Below are 22,111 nucleotides of genomic sequence, written 5' to 3'. Positions count from 1 at the left end.
ATCTGCATTTATCAGCAGTCAACTCTGCTCTAAAGTGAGAACAGTGCTTTATTAAGGTAAGTCAATTCTTCATTACGTACACATTCACAGTTTTTTTGCGATAAATGTGCGTCACAGACGTAGTAAAAAATAATGCGCTTTCAGTGGTCAGTGTCATAAAACCACTTTACACATTAGATGAGGAGATACGATAAAATACACATAACCACAACACACATAATAATGGAGACCAACACGTATCACAAAACATCTACTCACATGCAGTATACATCAAAGTACAATGAGCTAAAGACGAGCACAGCTTTGGTTTGCTTTTAGCCAGCAGTCAACCTTTGTTGTAAAGATTTTATATCTAGAATTTAGCGTTCATATTATCAAGGATGGAGATAACATTTTCAACTTTGTTCATGGAATGTGCATGATGTATAAAGGATAGAAATCTATCATTTGTCTCGTACCATTGCTTTGGACATTTCACTCTAAAATGAGGAAAATAAACCAAGTGTGTGTGTGTGTGTGTGTGTGTGTGTGTGAGTATGAATGAGCATAAATTAACTTATACTCAAACCAGCCAATAGCAGAGTCCAGCTGTATGCATCTTTGTATTTAGTGCCTTTTCTTTATTTCATCATCACGACAATTGTAAAATAACTGTTAAGGAAAAGCAAATGTATTATATTGTAGTAATAGAGTTAATAATGGTCACTCTTAAGAATTGCTCCATTGAAAAAATACATCACCATTTCTAAAGATTGTTTATTTCATAGCTACGCATTCATTATACTATGCTTTTTAAAAAAAAAAAAAAAAAAAATCCAGTAACGTCTAATAAAGAACATGTTTTCCGTTGTGTCTTTTTAACTGTAATAGCAGAGTGAAACAGTTACGATGTCAAATTGTCACAGTGAGTTATTTCAGCTCTGCAGGGTCAGATTCAAAAGTGTTTAACTCCACTCGAACAATTCTGAAGGCTGAATGGACTAGCAAGTACTTTCTTTCAACAAACATTTAATTTTTTTCAATATCAGTGGCGCATTAAAGGGTTAATGAAAGTGCTTTGGAACAAAAAAAAGGTCTTACACTACAGATCTATATTCTTCTGATGAGGTTTTCATGCGACAGAAGAGACGTAACATTTGTCACTTGACAGACTTGGGGAAGTGAAGCTGTTTTCATTCACTATCTGATGTAAAGCCGTCCTGCACTTCACTTCTTTTTGTAGCCAGCAAGGTCAACTAGATAAAATTGCCGGATTGTGAAAGGTAGAATCAAAGACGTAAGAGTGTGTCAGCAGAGGCAATTTAACCCCTGCAATAAGGCCTCCCACACAGGGTCATTCGCTGATAAATGTAATAAGAATAATACAGAAACAAATTACTGGATGGAGTGAACTCCACACTGACACATTTTGATGTTTTCTCCCAGCTATCATGCTGAATTTGAAAGGATTCTCTGACTTTCCGGTTAAGTGCTGAAAGTCACCTGTTTGAGAGTATATTTCCAATGTTTGTGTCCAATAACACCAAACTTTTTCAATGTCATTTACAAGGAAACATAAAAGGAAAATGTATATGATCAGATGGCTTTACAAACGTCAGATGGAAAAATAAACGCCAAAAACATTATACAAATAAACTCATTATATACATTTTTTAAAAAGTGGGGACATTTCTTAATTTAGGTAACGATAGGTGGCTTGTAAATATCTCATGATTGTGTATTGACTGGGGAATGCAAGTTAAATTTATGAGGCACTTTCAACACATTCAACGAATGGGAACCAACAGCACTAAATGTTTCATGACAATTAGCCCCACTATATCGCCGTTTTCTAACAGCAGTACGGAGAGCTCTCCTCTTAGCCGATGTTTTAAAGAGGGAGGTTTATCTGAATTCAGCTGAAGAAGAACAAGTGCATGGAATAACTAATAAACACTAATCAAGAGAAATGTAGTACCTTTGCCTGGGATAGCCCACAGAAACTCTAAAGAGGGAGCCAAAATGGTTTCATTGTGTGAGGCGAGCAATATTGTTTTCCTGCACATGCAAGATGTGCTATACTGTATAAAATCACCTTTAGTGGTGTTTGTTTTTTTCTTCTTGCTTTACTTTCATAAACCTGTTTTTAATTCAGCATTATTATAAATGAACACACAACTTCAATGGTTCTTGGTTCAGTCGTTAGTTTAAATAAAGGTTTGGGATGAAATGAAATAAATGAGTCATATCCAAAAACAGGATCTATTTTTTATTTTTTTATTTTTTTTTCAGTTGCACTCTAGCGAAAACCATTTAAACTGAATGAATTTATTGGTGGTTTTGACAACATGTCTTTTTCTTTTATGTCTTTCTTTTTTTACATGTGCTCACCACTGTTTTTTTTTTTTTGTTTTTTTTTTTTCTGTCATGCACTCGAAAAAGAAAATCAATCAAACTGCTTTTGGTCTTTCCATTAAGAATGGCTCATAAATGTTTTGTGCAAATTAACTCTTCACATGAAAAGTACTCAGTAACTCAGGAAACCTGCTCTTGGATTTATATACATTCAGACTAGACCACTGCCAAGTGAAAGACCACTGTTTCATGCAGCATTTCAAGATTTGTGAACTTCAAACCTGCTTATATATTTTTGATGAGGCAGCGGTTCAGTCTTTGCAGCGATAGAACCAGGTAAATTTGTAATGTGCGGTTGATGAAGGTCATGGTAATTCTAAGTGCTGTATCATAGGCAACTGGACTTGCTTCAGTTTCATGAAGATGTTTCACTTCTCATCCAAGAGGCTTCGTCAGTTCTAACTAACCGAATGGGACTTGGCAGGCTTTTAAACACTGTGTGGGAGTGTCCTTACAGAGTCGTTAAGGACATGCGTGAGCTCTGAGTGTCAGAGTCATTAGGGCCACTTGTGGGTGCTAAAAGTTCTAAAGTCATGTTGAAGAGGAACAGCAATTGGCAGTAGCCCTGTCTTTTACCAACATGTAGTGAGAAATATCCCAAAGTAAGACTTTATATAGACTGAGGCCACCAGTAAAGAATCAATTATTTGAAGGGTAAATAAATATTTCCACTCCTGATCTTATGCTTTTTCAGCATCTGGAGAGACTACTCCTCTGGTTTAACATACTGAATTTAACATACTCTTTATTTATCAATTGAACTCAATTTCCCGAACATTAGGACTAGGATAAACAAGCCTAAAAACCTCTCCGTGAGTTCAGTTTCACAACAAGTTAAAGTGCAAGCAGTGAACAACCACGGCTGATGCGGTCTGCGGTTGCAGGGCCATGTGACATGAGAACTTTTATATAGGTTCCCAGGACTGGTCCCATTTTATGTGAAAAGTGTGTCCCAGAGACAGAGGAGCTACTGCACATTATAGTCGTCTTATTAATCCATTACATCACTCAACTCCTGTGGGAAGTCTGCTTTGGGGTTAATAATTTCAGAAATATGGGAAAAACAGACCTGGATGGAAGGGTCATTGAAACAGAACGTGAAGAGGAGAGAAATAGTCCTAGGTAGAGTTTCACCTTTAATAAACTAATAAATTAAGGGCCCCGCGTTTTATTGCTTCAGAAATGGAATTAAAGTATAAATTCCTCCCTTTTACCTTTTGATATGTTCTCTCATTAAGAAGGGGCTGAAATTGCACCTCCTGCTGCTCAGTGCTCTCTGAGCAATTGTTCTTTTACAGTGTTGTGCTTTCAAGGCAAGAGTGTAATCAAAATCCTGAGCATTGCAATTAGATACAATGGCTTTTCCTATCCCTGTGTGGGCATCTGCCGAACAGAGCACGGAAGGGAAAAAGGCGGAGTGAATATATTGTGTCTACATTGAAGGAGGCTTGAGTAATCGGGCATGCATTGTGAGAGCACACGCCGCAGACCACTGCCTGTGAATAGCCTTTGTTTCTCGAACTGGCTTTAAAGTTCTCCAAGTAATTTGAAGTAGTGCCTAAACTTGATTACAGCGCCGGATTTTTCCAGCCTTCAAAGAAAGAACAAAGTCCGCTGATTGACGTGTGAAGTCGGCGACTATCAGATGGAGAGACAAAACAATAACATCAGCCTCAATTTGGCAGATCATATCTGGGCTTTGGAAAATATCTCACATGGTTTAAATCTGTGCCCGTATTTACTGACAGATACTCATTGTATTATCTTACAGTTTATTACACAATACTGTACACTATAGTAGGCCTGCTGGGCTTCTTTTGTGTATGAATTGTCAGATTTCACAATGTGGTGCAATACCTCATACATTTTAGCAACCTGGTAAGTAAAAACAAAAAAAAAAGAAAAGGAGTTTAATGTCTACAGAGAAAAAAATTCTTTTCCAGTAGTTATTTTGCTTTTTTTTTCTCTCCTGACCTTTGACTGCTCCTTATTTCCTGCGGTGGAGGTCTGTTATGAGATGAGGTATTTTTGGGATGGGACACGTACGAGCCGGACTTCTTTTCCTTTCCACTTGTCTTACCAAGCGGGAGGGATAATCAAACACATGTGTGTACATTGCGGAGGGGAAAATGAGGTTCGAGGTGGGTGTTGGATTTCAACACAGTAGACCCCCACTTAACGGAGAATATTCAGCAGGCACAAAATATTTGAAACTGACTTAATTAACCCAGGGGGCAGATGGGAACCCGAAGCAGTTTGCGAGCAAAGCAACCTGGGATTTTGTCGGCCACTGTTGGCTCGTGAAATATGTTTTAAGTCGCAGTTGTGTGCAGTAAGCAACACAGATAATAGCCTGACTTTGTAAAATAGCATTTTTAAAGGTTTTAATGTATTTAAAAACGCAAAGGTGAATTCATATTAGTGTAACAAATACGAGGCACATGTGCTGCGAAATGTTCCACTGTAATTAACATTAACAGTTATGCCAAGGAGGTTTTTAATTTGGATTATTATAAATGTGGAAATATACAAATATTTAGGATGAAGGCCGTTAGGGAAATCAGGTTCCCTCATTAATATGCAGGTTAATGTGGAAAAAGTGTTCGCAATCTAGCAATTTGTGTGTGCATGTGTCTGCGTGTGTGTGTTTGTGCGTGCATGCGTGTGTGTGTGTGTTGTTGACGTAGGGTTTAACAGACTTAATGGGCAGGCTACTGATGTCTGATGCATGAAGTCATGCAGAGCAAGGCTAACTGAGTCTATGTCATGCTACCAATTATTGTCAGAAGAGGAATGATGGAGCAAAGAATCGGTGCTATAAAGTCGAGAAGCCACTAATGAACCAATAATGAACATTCAAATTAAGAGAACCAGTGCACACGGGAGACTGGCTTTACACACATTCAGATCAAATTGCTGTGGCTGGCCTGGCTTATACCTTGGAAACAATTTGAAATCAATTCAGCAGTATTTAGGCTAATGCCTGAGCTTTCACGGTGTCTTCCTCTCCAAATTTATATAATTTTTTTTTTTTTTAACAGTTTGCCATGATCCTTTCATGCACCATAAAGCTTGAGAAAATACCGAGTGGGATAAAGGCATCTCTTGGAGAGTTAGGAATTCGTTGTGTATGGGTGGCGTGCCGGTATAAAAATTCTCATTTGTTTCAACAATAGGAGATGGGGAGCACAAATATTTCTGATCGAGTGCTAGAAAAAGGAGCTCAGCGGTGACTAAACCCTCCGCAGGTTCGTGCCATTTCTCACATTCTCACTCTGGGATTGCAGCATCTGGAATTGGTGGCGGGGGGCGAACACTACCTCTGCGAGGGCCCTCTTTGCTTATTACAGAGAGAATAAACTTTGTGGTTTTTCTTCATATTACAGCGGCAAGTCTTAAATGCTCAGCGAGACACACCATGGTAACAGAGACACGGAGTGCTGCCTTTTGTTTTCATTTTCTAGTCTTTTACAAGAAGCATGCTTTCAGCCTATTTTGCTCCAATATTCAAGGCCCTGGCATATTACGTGTCAAACACTGGGAGCGCATCTTATCTTGCAGTAAAACGCCTCTTTTGTATCTCACTTTTTTTTTTTTTATCACCAGCTTTCTTGTTTCTCAGGCTGCCACACATTTCACTTTCAACAAATTCTTCCTAAATGTTGAATGCACAGATCGGGCATCTTCATCACCCACAAAGGTAAAAATTTGCTTTGCTCCTCACTGGTGAAATGTGAGGTTGTTTTATTGTGAAAGACTACTGGTTCATTTTTTCCATTTTCTAAAATCTTTTTTTTTTTTTCATTTTTTCACGTAAAAAAAGTTGCTTGATTGATCGACAAGGGCACAAACAGCCACACGTTTTAAGATTCATTATTTTGTGCAGGGCTTTGCTGAGTTATTATCAGGTGAAATATAGCCAAGTGTCTGTGTAACAGTGTTTTGGATTAATATGCTTTATCAGATGACATTAGACTTGGACATTTTGCAGTCAGTCCTGATTTGCCATCTGCATCCCTGCACAAACACTCGGCGCAGGATTTCCAAGGTTTGTAATATAGCAGGGCTGTGGAACCAATTCCACCAGACAGTGCCAGTTACTGTGAGCAGGGACTCACCGAGGTGGTCAGATCAAGCCGATGTGAATCAGAAAGAATTAAGCCTGGATGAGGTGAACCGTGATTGAGTGTTGATCTAAAGCAGCTGGGCGCCTTGGACGGCGTCCACACTAAACCATGAAAGACAGATTGAAGAACAGTCGCGGACACATACTATACCCACACCGCAACCCAACCACACACACACTGGATTGCACAGATACATACTTCACTCGCAAGCACACAGGTAATGAAAATATAAACAGTGATGCACACCACACACATTCAATTACGTGTGCGCACACTCCAGCATAAGCCTACACACGTACTGAAGTGGACGCACAATCACTGACAGAATGAGTTGCAGATGCCATCTCTCTTCTGTGAATTCCGCGCGCCACATTCTTCTGGCCTCCCACAGAAACCTCTTTTTCCATTCATGCACTCTGCAGCATCCCTTCTCTTCCGGATACTGAACCTAATAGGAGGACGTCATGCTCGGAAATCTTTTCCACATGCCTGTCGCATCTTCATTCAGATGTGTGAACGGGGTCAGCGGAGCGACTGAGCGCGGGGGACCTCCTGTGCATTTCATCAGCTCCCAGTATCCGAAAGGCATCTTGGCTCATCTGAAGTGGAGCGCGCTTGGAGGCAGCTTCTCAGCCGACGTGGAAAATGTAAACCGACAAGGCAAACAAATGACAATTACAAACGCTGATAATGTTAATTAAACATTGTGTCTGGTAGCACTGCAATGCCACGACTAATGAAGACCTTTCAGTTAATGAGGAGTACAACATGATTATGGACGGAGACAAGGAGTCTTCTGATCACGTGTCAGTGACAGCGGTATTTGCAGGCACACACCAGCATCGTCGTCAGCATTTTATATCCCCTCGGTGGTTGTTAACACTGATGACGGTATTGAGATTTATGGAAGCTGAGGGTGTGTACTGTTTCCCCTTTAGCTTATCAACATGATCAGATTATCATTAGGGGATTGATGCAGTAGTTGTGCAACTGCTGCAGTTTTACGCGACGGGGCCCCGCCGCAGTACAGATCAGTCATTCTTTAGGCTTTTGTGGGGACTATAAATATCCGTGACTTTCTACATCATAGCGGGATGGACAAATGGAGGATAGTAATCAGCTGTGACTGTTTTCCTGCGGGGCAAAAGAGTGTTTTGTAGAATTGATTTACAGGGGTCTGGCGAAGGTCAAGGGTCTGAAAAGGATAAGATGTTATTGAGATATCATCCCACCAATTACCTTCCAAAGATAATGGAGACACATTGCGATTGCAAACAAACAGAAACAAAAAAGAAAAAATGGAGGCGACTAAATCATTTTTGCACTTGCGCATCTCAAAGGGCCACATTATTTTGCAGCCAGGCGATGTCCTGAGCCCATCGCTGGGTCCAGACAATGTTATATTAACAAATGAGAGCAATTTTTTATCGTTCCATAATGAGCGTATGTTTCAGCAGAGTACTTCAAGCTGAGGAGGGGAAGTCAGCTGTCATCCTTTGTGGACTCTAACTATGGAGGTAAGCAATACAAATGGGCTCTCTCTTATAATGAGATGTTAGCCCAAGTATCACATAGAGCTTTTAATCGTCCGTAACATGCTCTGTGGGAAGATAAAGTGAGATAACAAGCTAAGTGTTGGAGTTCAAAGGAAGTCTTGCCGAGAGAATCACACTATGCTGTCGGGTGTGTATGCGTTGGCCCTCGCAGAATAAACCTGCAATGTTTATTAAGTAAACAGGCAGTGACTAAGCTCTCTAAAATATTAGGATGATGGATAAGTATATTTTCACGTGTGAACATTTGCTTCCCTCTAGAAACTAGTCTCTAAATTAATAATTTTTGAAATGATTTAGTTAATGTTGCCATAAATATTTTTCATTGCAAACAATGCTGATGTTTATATGGGATGGGGATGCAACAATCGTCCCTTAAAATCCTGTTTTATGGAAATAAGAGATTAAAACATGGAGGTCAAAAGAAGGTAACTGAGTAAAGACAGATACAATAATGCACTCATTTAAAAACAGATTTGAGTACAGGTTTGTTGCTGAATTATCCAGGATTTGGTAACTGTGTTGTTTTAAAACTTTAAAACGATAGGTAAAAATAGATTTATGGTTGCCATAGGGAGGACACAGATTTGTGGACTGCTGAACGGGCTAACAGAGGAGAGAAAAATATTACACTATTCTTAGGCATCCCATTATTGTAAAGTGCATCACACATATATATATATATATATATTTTAATGGAATTGTACATCATTTTCAGAGAAATAAGGTGCACCTTGTTCCAGTAAGAGATCATAGATGTGTGGACTCGAAAATATTCAGGTGCATGCTGCGTCTGTACAGACCTGTTGAACAGCAGAAAACTGCACCTGGTTCTTTTGCACAAGTGGATGCTTACAGATATTGTTTGGTTCATTGTATAAGGCCAGAATGTTATCATGATTAAAATCAGTCAATAAAGGTTATCATCACGATAGATGTCAGGTCATTATTTCTTGTTCAAAGGCAATGTGAAATCATGCATGAAAATGTTTTTTTCAGTCATTTTTCCTCGACAAAATAAATTATTTCTTCATTTAAATTAAGTGCACACACAAGGTTAGGCAAGGCAAGTTTACTTATATAGCACCTCTCAGACACAAGGCAATTCAAAGTGCTTTAAAGAGACATATAAATGAATTATATGACATAAAAGACTTTAAGAAAATGTTAAAATTGCATTTAAGACTGCAAAGTAGGATTATATCAGGATATGAAGAAATTAATAAAAAGACAAATGTGTTAATTCTGGTCAGCAGAATGTCAAACCTTGTCTCTGTAGCCCAAAAACGAACCTGCCCTATTCTGATATTATTGTGCAAACCCAGCTAAGATAAAAACATTAATTTGAAGTTGTTTAAATCCTGTGTAGGTTTTGTAAGTGCTTTTCAGCAATTATATCAAATATTTCTCAACATTAAGTTACATTTTTGTTCAGTAAAATTATACTAAGATAATTACTGTTATCTTTTAATCACCCTGTCCTACCTACACACAAAATCTCAGCCTCATGGGGTGAAAACTGTGGATTTTAAAAGGGTGGGGAAATGATTGTGGACCGACCGACTGACTAATAAATCTCGTCAGATTTCACATCCCCGCACTGACACACATGGGCTTCATACATGCACAACGTCAACGTCCCTTGAAAATAGTTTTCATGTCTTGGCACAAAATCAAATATTGATATCCTAGGAGGTATTGTATCAAAGTTAGAAATGCTAGAATCGTGACACACACTATTTCGAGTTCACCTTAAGGGGAGTTCCACTTCCTACGCTGTTTCCGCCCCATGTATCGACAGTGAATTAATGGACTCCTGTAGCACTCAGCACTCAGCCAGTGAGTGGCACCCCATTGATTTCAAGGTGTACTCTTGCCCATATATGGCTTTCTGAATAACCCTTTAAGGTGCAGGAAGAGTGCTCAGACAGTCCACCGCAAGGATGAAGCTCTGTCTGGATAAATATTTCAACACTTGGACTTTGCTTATTGATTGGGGCAGTAATTTCCACACATGCCACCCCGGGGAGACAGGCACTAATGATGCTGGTTCCACCATGTCCAGCCAAGGCTTTCCCACAAAGACATACTCCCAAGTCCCGGGCCTGTGAATTATGGGATAAAACATTAACAGCTTTAGAAAGTGTTGCGCATGGTTCTTTTTTCCCCGCCATGAACAAAGTCTGGTGTCTCTCATCAGCAGGGCCTGAAGAGGGTAATGGCATCCTTGGTTTGAAGCCAAACTGCCTGGTGGAAGAAGATGTACGAGGGAAAAGAAAAAAAAAAAGTTTTCAACACTTTCTGATTTTGAAAAATAATTTCTCCACACTTCCCGAAGTGTAAGGCTGTGATTTGTCAGATTGAAAAAAAACTACAGAAGCTGTTACAATCATGGTGATTTCAAGAATTAGGGCACACAGCAGGGAGACATTGTGGTGAAATAGATCTCTTCATCTGTCTTCAATGGCCGCGCTAAGACTTGCAACCATGCACCATCTTCTATTAGGCAAATTCCTTCATTTCCTATTGTCTCAGAGCCACTGGCATTGCCAGTGCTGATGCATTTGCCCAAAGCACTCCAATAGCTTGTCACTTTTCTTGCCTCTGGCACAGGAACCACTCTAAATCCCAGTTGTTTGTATGCATGTCTTTGCCTGTGCCCTTCTAAAAGGGAGCTGTATTGGATTTGTGTGTCCCCCATGGGCTCCATAAAGAGTAAAATATCTCATGAAGACACTAGCCGCATGCTGCGAGGATAGCGGTTTAATATATGTTGCTGTGTCTCACATCCTCTGGGGTGATGAGGTGATGAGAGCTAGTTTCCCACCTGTGGGGCGACAGTAACAATTTGTGCTAATGCTAAGGCAAGTCGGCCCAGCCTCAGCAGCAGGAGAGCAGAGAGGGGGAGCGCTGCTGTTACTCAGACGTGCTAATTACCTCTCCGGTAAAGTGTACAGTGACTTCCCCCCTCTCCCTTTGGCCTGGCGCCTCACGCCATCAACATAATGAGAACATAACTTTTTATTCCGAATACCTAAATATCTCCTTAAGTGATCGATAATGTGCATCATCATAAATCACGTCTGGGATTGCCTGAAATTATTCCAGAAGTCAATACTGTGTGCCGCAGAAGACTTTTGAGAGCGACTAATGGTGAGATATAGCTGCCTTTGGGGAGATATGAGGGATATTCATGCATATGTATAGCGCAAAGTTTCTCACCCCCGAGCAGGAGTGAGACCGGGGTTGGCGCTCGACAGGCACTTCTGGGCCCGCTGTGTGGCATTGGGCCCAGCAGGAAGAGCAGTGTAACCGGTGTCTGGTGGTGAGCTTGGCCGTGAAAACGCACCATTAATTCTTAACGCAATTAAGCCGGCGTCGAGAAGAGAAATTAAGAGAGCTCCTTATTTAGCAGACAGAGAAGTGTTTTTAAAAAGGGCACTAATACTGTGATTACTCAGATTTGAGGGGAATTATTCACAAAGGGGCCACATGGGAAGAAAGGGAACTATGTTCATGCTTAGCTGGCATTTCACAAAAGTTTGTTCTCCCTTGTTTTGTTTGTGTCTCACTTTGATAAGTTTCACACAGTGAAGGTTGGATACACAAAGAGCTTTATTCTGGTTGCTGTTGCTATTATTTCCCATCGCCTGAGTGAATAGGCGAGCGAGTTTTGTATGGCTAATCAAGTAATAAGTAGTCCCTACTCTGTGATGGTTTTTAAAGGCTTCTGGAGTACAGAGTGCCAGCTCTCCAGTGGCACCACATGCGATCACTTGCAATCATTACTTGTTCCTTGGAGTTGAACAGGGATTACCCCACAGCAACTCTAGGGCTGTGGGTTTGAAGTATAAAAGAGAAAAAAAAAAAGAATTGTACACTGCAACAGCTTGTTGGAGATGTGATAAACGTATATATTTTTACACTTGTGCGTGTGTCTCAGATGTTCAAATGTGGAATGAGGGTGGGGAAAAGGACAATCTCAGACATCTCTTTAAATTCTATGTTTCTATTTCATTAAAAAAAAAAGTAATTCTTAATCATACATATATACAACAACACATGAATTACATACAGCTAGAGAGAAAGGGGAGAATACAGGTTAACAATATAAAGGTTTTTAAAATATATAGAGATAATGTGTAGTTGTACATAGGGGGGATGTGTGGTGAACGGTGGTTGAAGGATGGTTGCTGTGTGGAATAAATGAATGTATGAATGTTTGTTGTTGCATTAACTTAAAAAGATTTTGGAAGTTTTGAGTACTTTCATTGATTTGCTGTTTTTTAAGTGTTAGGGTTTTTTTCTTTTTTTCAGGGCTGGGGGTTGTTCTTGGTTTATTAAACCTTGAAAATAATCATTTACACTGTCACAAAATACTAATAAACAGTCAGTTTTTAATAGAACTGCAAGAGTGAAAGTGATCTTTAAATACTCTGTAATTTTGGCTCACTATCACAGCATTTGTTGGAATTATGAAACAGCGCTTTCTGTTTTTCTCAATTAATCTCTTTAATGCCTGCACAAAACCGAACCACATGAGCCTGTGACAACAGTGCCTCTTCTTTCATACGTTTTAAATGTAATGCATTGAAATTAATCTTTTAGACCTTTATTTGACTTTATCTTTGTTGTGGTCCGGTTTAATATTTGGGGGTTTTTTTGCGACGGTTTTCCTCCCTGTTTCATATATCCTCTGCTCAAATCAGGAGGAAAAAAAAAAATGCCCCAAATTGTCAGGGAAAGACAGCGGACTGAGCAATGAGCAATTTCTGCTCCTTAGTATGCACATAGTATTGTGATGGACTTGGGAATACAGCTGTGGAGGCACCTGCAGGTTCATTTGCAAGCTAGCATTCAAAATCTCTAAGGGATCATTTCAAACTCCTGATTGGACACCTGTCAGCTCTTCCGATTCACCAGACATTATTAAATTGTAGCTAATGATTGGTAAATTTCAGCCAATCACACGGATTGACAAGAGGACTCCATAAAGAGAGGAGTTTGTGTCAGCGCTGCTGTGGAAAAGGCGAAAGCTCAGTAAATTAGTGTCTGTATGGATATTACATTTGATCCTGATTAGTGCATGCAAAATGTCAGCATATTTTGAGAAATGCTGACAACAAGCAGAACATCCTCTAAGAGCAGTCAAAAGTTTTTGTATGCGCAAGTATTTCGTGGGCGTAGGAAAAATATTTGTGTGTGTGTGTGTGTGTGTGCGTACGTGTGTGAGACAGACAGAGTGCGTGGGTGTGTGCTGTGTACAAGGCCTTTGTGAAAGCATGTTCTCCGAGTGTGCGCGGATTATCGTGCATGTGTGTGTGTGTGTGCGTGTGTGCATGTGTGTGTGTGTGTGTGTGTGTGTGTGTGTGTGTGTGTGCGTATGTGTATGTGTGTGTTTTTCCTCCTGTCCCAGAGGGAGGGTGCTGAATAACAGGCCCTTTTTGACAGGCTGGGACGCTGAGAGCTGTCAGCCCCCTCGCCAGGACTGGGATGAGTAGCGAGAGAGAGAGAGAGAGAGAGAGAGAGAAAGAGAGAGAGAGAGAGAGAGAGACAGGGGATTGGGGGGCTCCATGTGTTTAGACTAATAGGAGGCCAGCGTTCAGCTTCTCCTCCAGCAAGAACAGACAGTTGAAATCTCTGGGCAGTTAGCACAGCGCTGCCTCTCAAAGATTTCCTGTCAGATCATGTCTATAAGAGGGGAAGAGGTTCTCAATAGCAAAGGGAGGAAAAAGGGGATGGAGGAGAAAAAAAAAAAGAAAAGAAAAGAAAAAAAAAAAAACAGCACCTGGAAAAATTGTCTTCCTTCATGAGAACTGAGCAGCCTGAATGGAGTTCTAAAGTTTGGCTTGACAAGGCGCGTGTGCCCCCCCCCCCACCCTGATATATGACAATTTAAATCCCCCCCCCAAAAAAGAGGTAGACAGGAGCCCAGGATGCCAAAGCAATTAATAACAAGACCATTAAGATATTTGGGATTAGCGAGATAAGATGCAACTGTCAGTGCATTTAACCTTCTGGCCATTGGCACAAGTTGAATGAAAACCTTATCTGAATGGAATAATTTCCACACAGCCCTCACATCTCCATTAGGGCACAAAATTAGATGGAGTCTCCTGCAGAGTCAGAGTGAACTAGTTGTGAGGGTAATAAAACTGCTACGCACAGTAAGATGTAAAACATGCCGCCGCTGTAAAAGTGCTCAGCCTCATTTTGTCAAAATATTTTCAGCTGTTAGAAAGTTTAAGTGGCAAATGTGTCTCACTTTTTGGGACATTTCGTTTTGCACACACAAGCAATATTTTTGGTATGGTTAGATTATTATTATTGTCAGTGTCAGTCGGAGCCATTTCCTTTATTACACAAACACTGCACTTTTGCAATTAAAAAAAATAAAAACAAGCTGCTAGTCGTGTGGAAGAAGTGGCGGTGCTCTCTAAGAGTGATTTCACCGCCATCTAAAAACACAATGAGAAGGTGCTTTTAACTCATAAACACAGATGGAATAGCAATCAAGGCTGACTGTTTCATAAGCCAGTAAAGCAGCTACCCCCTGCCTATGACCAAGCTCCACTCACATTGTTTTTCACATTTCAAAAACCAATATTATCCTTGGTCTTGTTTCCTGTTAAACTGACTCTTACAACAAACTGTGTTTACAAAATGCTCTCATTTGGTAGCAAGAGATGCCAACAACACTGACCTTAAGCACATTACGAGGCGCATTTCTGATTTCTAAATATTTAATTGCATCCTGTTATGTAAATGATGCAAGACTCAAATCTGAATTATAGCACACATTGTGTTCAACAGTGTTGACGTTCTGTGGTGACTCTCAGTTTTTTTTAATTTATTTTTTTTATCCACGGATAATTGAGGTATTATGTAGACAAGGGGCCAAGAAAAGAGTTTTGAAAGCTGCCACGTCGCAGAACTGCAGAATTACATTATTTAATGCAAGAGTAAAATGTCAGCATTACCATACATTGCTAATTGGACGCTTTATCTCCAGTTTAAAAATCTAGGATTTTCACATAATGAGTGGCTGGCCAGGATTTGTCGTTCCAAGGCGTGATACTGAATGCAAATACGAACAAAGTGTTTCCTTTTTTATTCTGTTTTTGAGTGTGGCTGCAAGTGAGATCAGGCGGAATTCACTTTCAAACGGATGCAGTCGGCTTCATTTGTAGTCAGCTCTCCGCCAAGGATACACGGACAAATGCATTTCATCTAATTAGCAACGCCTGCTGCAGAACATGTGTCGTTGGGTTTGTGAACAGTCAAGAAGACAACGCGCGTGCCACATCAGATTGCTTAAACATTCTGTCGGGGGGGGGGTTGCGACGTGACTTCCAGATCACATAGTACTTTAGATTAATTTGAGCTGAAGTTAATCTGATCTGGAGATTAAAGTAAGCCAAAATAATGGCATGCACTTCCTGACGGTGTCCTTCACCCCTGACCCCTCACATATTCATGCAGTGAGACCTCACTGTGGCTCCAGCAACAGTGTGTTTCAGATTAAATAGACTCTAATTTAAAAAGTTTTGTTTGACAATCTGGCTTCAGATTACTTTTTGTAAAAATGCTAAAAGTAGAAATAGGATTTTATTGGAATTTTGAGTAATAACGATTAGATTAGTTCATTCTAACAAATACGTTGTTTTACTTACTTGTGAAAGCTGTGTCTAAATACCTCCCCATAAATCCGGGTTCATCATTTTTTCCAGGAGGAAGAAGTCCCTTTAAATGTTCACATTGTCAAACTGATGTGACTTGCAATGGCCGGTGACAATCATTTACTTCAATTCTTTTCTCTTTACGAAAATGCGGCAAGATGACTGCGGCAGAAGAAGCCATACAAGATAAATGTCCTGAAACAGAAAACAATTAACACACTGACCCATAACACTGACAGCCTTCCCTGCTTGGCACCGGCGTGCTCTGTGGGCTGTCAAATCCTTAGCTTTCTGTTAGGATGTGTTGGAATGCGTCTGTGCTTATTGAATTGTTGAGGGGGGACCCTTGCCTGGGGGTTAATACAACAATTTACTCTGGACTGCCTGTGGATGCGTTGCCATGATTTGTTTGGTGAGTGTTGTCAGCCTGCAGGGTTTGGCGTGCTCTTGCCTCCCTGTTAAGTGGGAAGATGTAGTGAGTTCCAGGGGAGCTCCATCATTTGCCTCCCACAGTAACTCTGTTTAATAAGTCAATGGAAATGAAAGATGGCTCAATGCATCATGAATTTGTTTCTACACATCACCCTTACTCAGTTTTCATTTCAGCTTTTTTTTTTGTTGTTGTTCTTTTTTTTTGTATCCTTCTTTCTCTTGCCTCATGGCCAGATCCCATTTCTATAGCTTCTTAAATATCCAGTCTCAAGTGCACAAGTGTTCTCAAGTGTAGTAAAGTGCTGCATTAGAAGAATCATCTTTTCACTCTCCATAAGAACAATTTTGCTTTATTTAAATACATTAATGTATTCCATATCAATGATGGAATGTAACTATACTGTACTTAATTACAATTTAGAGTCTTTCTATCTGCTGTACTCTTTATGACACTACATTTATTTGATAACTGCCAATTACATGCTGCATCAGTGCCAAAGAAACATTTTTTTTAAATGTATTTTATCAGCTATTAGTTAATCAGGAAAATGCTAAACACTGATCTGATATCGACGTGTAGCTTAAATTATATACATAAATGTATATGAGTAATTTACTTTAATTTCTACTTTTTAAATATGAAAGTTTATTTTTGCCAGAAATTCATTTTGTTAATTGAGTACCATTAATATCAAGCGTATTAATGTAGCATCATTTCTATGGGTGACTTTCTCCGGTTCTACCAAACTAATATTTTAAGATGATATCTTTACTTTTACCCAAGTATAACTTTTTGGTACTTTTTACAACACTGCATGATATTATAAATATATTTAAAAATGTATGAAAATTAACCAGTTCAGTAACGCTGCCTATGAAAGCTCTAATATTGCTGTGCAACAAACAATGAATTGGATATTATGAAATGTAAAGTTTCTCCAGGAGAAAAAAGAAAAAAAAAGCTGGCCTGCTCAGACTGTCATCTTGTTGGGACTACAGTGTACGGTTTGATTCGTAGTGCACTGCTGATACCATCACATTCATCCATGACACGTTTTTGTTCCGTCGCAAACCTCCACCTCTGCACTTCTGTCGTTTCTTTATGCCCCAAGTGTCAATGAAACTATGCTGGCATGGAGCATAATGAGGTTTATATTTAGCTGGTTTCTGTGTTCTGCCTTGCCCGAAGTTTGACTGCACGCTACAGTCTGTCAAAACAAAGAAAGTCCTTTTTTTTTTTTTTTTTCAAATGCCCCTTCTCAATACAAACGATTCTCTCCTGTAGGATTTTTTTTGGTTTTGGCCGTGTCAGAGATCATCAACATTCAGCAGTTTTTGGCGTTGCCTGTCCCCATTCGGTGCCAATAATGACCGATCGCTCAGCCAGGGGAGTGCCATTGTGGATTGTGTTTCCATGGAAGAAATGTCTCAGTAGCTTACATTTAAAACGAACCGAATCAATGCAGCTCTCCTTTGTTTTGGAGTTGAAAATCACGTCTGGACAAATATTGCCAGAATCTGCTGGAGATGTCTTCAAGTATCCATACCCTCAGTGATGGCATCAGAAAAAGATCAGGCTGGAGCAAAACAATAGGCTGCTGATCTTGAGAAGCCGTGAAGCAGCCTTTTTTGCCAAATGTGGAATCATCTTTCAGGTGGGTAGCTTCCTCCCCAATTTAAGCTTTCCCTTTCATCAGGATAACCACTGTTTCACTGTTGTACCCTTGAACAGGAGCTGAAAAAGAATGAGGAGAGAGGAATGTCTGCTGGCAGGTATGATTGTACTCCGACACAATGTTATCATCCGGACACATTTTTGTCGAACATTTGGAGAAAATCATTTTGCTCGATCTTTGACTGTCTGCTGGGCTGTGAGGCAGCTGTTGGGAGACTCGCCACCTGGTGAGCAGCTTTGAAGTACACTTTGAGGATTAAATTATTCATTCAGGATGGCGACATGTATCCAGCTTGCCTGAGACTGTGGAGAAGATTTTGCCTCCTGCAGCTCAGCCTTACTGGACGGTCTTTCAGCACACCCGGCATCATCCCACTTCATGAAACGCAGACTTTTCACAAAAGTCCAAACTCTTTGTAGACAAGACTTAGTCATAAAAAAAAGAACATAGTCCTCCACAGTCAGATTTAAGATCACGATTATTATTGGCATGATAGAGTTATATTGTACACGAGGTGTTTTATGATGTGCGGCCTTCTCAGCATGTCTGCAGGATGTCCCAGATTTGAAAACGATTGTGTCCACCAGGAGGCTTTGACTTGAAATGGATTCTGGCTTCAATGAAAATTAAGCAGGATATCCAGCTCTAAAAAAAATGTATTTCAACAGTTATTTTGACTTTAATGCAGCTACAGCACTTTGAAGATACATCCTTGTGCGTTCACAAAGGTTTGAGGCTACAAATAGAAAAAGTAATTTAGATTTTATTAATAATGTGGATGATTGACAGGAAATTAAAATGGGCCTGGACTGTGACAAGGAGACCCTGTAAAAAGAAAATTCATAAAAAAAACAACTATGCCATTACTGAATATGTTTGCACGTTTCATGGTCTGCCCGTCACTGAGTGTTTATTTCTTTGTCAGGAATACAGCGCACAGCTGGTTGGCTTTTAGCTGTAAACAAGCACATTGCACTGTATAGTATACGGAGATCCGTGCTCCATTATCACAGAAAAACGTATAGCCTGCTTTTGAATGTGATTACAATTTCCTGTGACTGTGACTGTTTTTACAGTGGCTATTTGTTATTTTATTGTAGAAATGAAGTCTTTATTTTACAGTTTCATTCTATTGAGATTGCTGTATGTATGTATGTATGTATGTGTATATATATATATATATGTATATGTATGTATGTATGTATGTATGGAAAGAATATGTGTCTTTATTTGGTGCACAGAAACAATTTAACAACTGAATATAACCCAAGGCATCTTGTTCTGCATTATGTACTGTTAAAAAAGAAAAGAAAACGGCATTTATCGGACAATATATAAGCCGATGCTGATGTATACCTGTTTCAGATATTTTTTTTCTGTGGAGACCTGGATCTCCTTCACACATTACATCCACACAAACCTGTTTCATTTTTCTTTTTTTTTTTTTTTTTTAACAAATAACATTATATCAAGTAGCTTAAAAATACAGTGCACAATATCCATGAAGCTGATGACTTTCCCTTGTCAGCTGGAAAAACTGTCTTGACATAACTCTACAAAATGAACAAAAGAGCAAGAGCAAAATGACCCACAACCACCCCTACAACCCTCCGCCCTCCCAAGGAGCAGGATACAGGAAATCTTCTCAAATTCTCTGGTTAAAACTGATTCTCTTTAAATCCAGAGCTTCTGTTTTCTCCATTTAACAGTCTTTCTTCTTCCAAAACAGAGGAATGAGTTTCTTAACGGCTGTAACATAAAAGACATTGCTGAGCTACCTGCTGCCTTCCCAGCCCTTCTGATGCTTCTAGGATGATTAATATGGGATCAGGTTTAATCTCAACCCGCAGATGAAAAGATCGCACATCCCGACTCAGAAGTTTAACGTTGTTTCTGTCGCCTTGTGATACTGATATATCTGTAATAGGACAACATTGGCATATAATATCAGCCAACAAATGCATTGGTCAGGCTTTGACACCTAGTGCATTAGAATATTTTATTTGATTGTATGACCTGCAAAGTGTCAAAAACTGACCATTCCTACAGTTAAGGGAACAAACAACAGCAAAAAAATATAGTGAAATGAAATAATGGATGGCGCCAATGCCTCAGTAGCTGGGTCGGACAGCGTGCAGCATGTTCCTTTGACAGAGTGAATCAAGAAAAGACAAAGAGAAAGCACGGAATCTAATGTAAATAAGACCTAATTGTTCATCAGTCGAGCGGCTCCACATCTAACCAGGCAGAAGAGGTAATAGAAGAGACATAGTTTCACAGTTCTGTCTTACACTCTGTGATGTCCCCATAAAATGAGCAGCCTTTTGCCAGGATATGCGATGTAACCTGTCAGCTCATCTGCTGCGGTTGATGTACAGTATGATTAGCATCCTGATTTTGGCGAGGACTCTCTGTGTTTTTCTCTCTCGAATATTAACTGGTAGCCACTACCGGGGAGAATGCAATGAGCATGCAGCGAGATAGTGTGTGATTTTATCTTTACTGACACAGGGGAGCAAATTATGAGAAGGCCCTCAAGGACAGCATGCTAGAGAAAAGTGTGAACCCTGTGGTTATGTAATAATTGTCTAGCCTGACTCAAATACGCCACAAATTTTTGCTATTCTGAGATCAAGCTGTGGCAGGAAATTTGCCACTATTACTTGACCAGCAGAACAAAGCATCTCCACCTTGTTAGCCTCAGTCGCTTTGAAAAGACAGGGCTTAGTGCCTGCTGACTGGCTCCTTTCTCATGGGTTATATTAAAGCTTTATATGGTAAAGTCTATAATATAATTTTGACTTGTCTCTGCCACATGCGTCCTAAAAACTCCCCCCTAAAACAAAGACACTTTGATGTATATTTGAGGCTGGACTGAGACGGTGTCAGCCTGTTCCTTTATTTGCCTTTTTACAGCAATGATCAAACCGCGCTGCGCAGCATCAGACCCAGAGCAGGCCCACCATATCTCAGTGTTACCGCTATTAAAACCGCAGTGAGATTGACCATCATCGCTGCCGTCATTTTCTCCGTCGTGTGGCCCAGATCTCTCGTACACGCCTTACTCTCTCAGGTAATCGTAGCTTGAGGGTACTTCCATGTGGCACAGATTTAATTATGTGCCATATTTAGACATACTTTAAACTGATTTGAGGGACAAAAGGAAGTGACAGAGTCCCAGTATTCCAAGATGAGGCGCACCTGCAGTCAGGAAAGGCAGATGATCTGGTCGAGTTAGCCTGTTCCTATCTCCCTGTCTCTTGACAGCCACAGACACGTCTCCACTTTTAGTAATTAAATTAGACAGTCATAGCTGGCTGCCAACTTTTTTGATGATTGGAGACGAATGGGAGGACCCCTGCATATAATAAAAGGAGTCAAACAGCAGCCTCTTGGCTGGTATTCTTGAATTCAGACACTACTGGGAGTGTCCGTCCTCCAATAACAGTTAAAGTCTAAAGCACCATATGTTTTAAGATTTCTGCAAAGCCTCCTGGTAAGGGGGGAATAATTCATCTTGTCACATCTGCTCACGGACCAGTCCAGCAGGATTTATCACTAATTCAAGTGGTTTCTAAACTGTTTGAATTACAACCATGAAAGCTGTACTTTCCACCATAATCTTCTTACGCGTTGCCATCTGCACCACAGAAGACTTGACATTGCCCCAACGGGGAAATGGCCAACGGGACCCACGATCATTGTTAATGGCAAAAGGGGGCCATGTAAGTGAACTTGGCAAAGGGTCAGACAGGATCGCTCAAGTGGTGGTTATCGTGCAGACTGAAATAATGAATTATTCCAGGGAAAATGTACCCTTTTTTTCTCTCTCACTCTGATACATTGACTACATAGGCTAAAAGTCCAAAAGTATGTGGAAATGATTTTGAAGCCCGTTTCTCTCACTTCTTCTTCTTCTTCTTTTTTTTTTTTTCTTTCCCAGAAGGCCATTTTATAAAGTTCTTTTTAAATGTTCTCTGTTAAAACAAAACTTGAATCTCAAGATCAAGGTTGAGCACATGCTGGGAATTTGTCTAGTTATTAATATTCAATTAGTAAGTGCTGTGGTGCTCAAAACACCCCTCACTGTATTATGCATGGTCTGCTGTTATAACACTGTTTGTATTCGCAGACATACAGCGGGAGGTTTATGTGTCATAAGCCCCTGAGGATGTGTTTGGAAATCGAGAGTGAAACTCCGCAGCTTAACTGACAAAAGCAGCTTTTATCAAACAAAAAATGCTGCTGAT

At 40.0% G+C, this 22,111-nt stretch overlaps 1 long non-coding RNA gene across 4 annotated transcripts in view; it reads left to right on the top strand.

Moving 5' to 3' along the window:
* The window catches only part of LOC119028107, a 172,173-nt gene that overhangs the window by 56,939 nt on the left and 93,123 nt on the right, over positions 1 to 22,111 (top strand). Inside the window, exon 3 of one of the 4 annotated variants that reach the window (XR_005077601.1) lies at positions 17,918 to 19,214. The exons of 2 other annotated variants lie outside the window; for them this stretch is intronic. This is a non-coding gene — a long non-coding RNA (uncharacterized LOC119028107). Of the gene's footprint in view, positions 1 to 6,943; positions 7,971 to 17,917; positions 19,215 to 22,111 lie in introns of those variants that run through there. One more of the 4 variants, XR_005077600.1, reaches the window with a different exon arrangement.

The sequence above is a fragment of the Acanthopagrus latus genome, chromosome 11, assembly GCF_904848185.1.
Source record: "Acanthopagrus latus isolate v.2019 chromosome 11, fAcaLat1.1, whole genome shotgun sequence".
Lineage (NCBI taxonomy): Eukaryota > Metazoa > Chordata > Actinopteri > Spariformes > Sparidae > Acanthopagrus > Acanthopagrus latus.
Note: the sequence above shows the minus strand (reverse complement) of the source record. Positions and strands in the feature narration are given on the sequence as shown.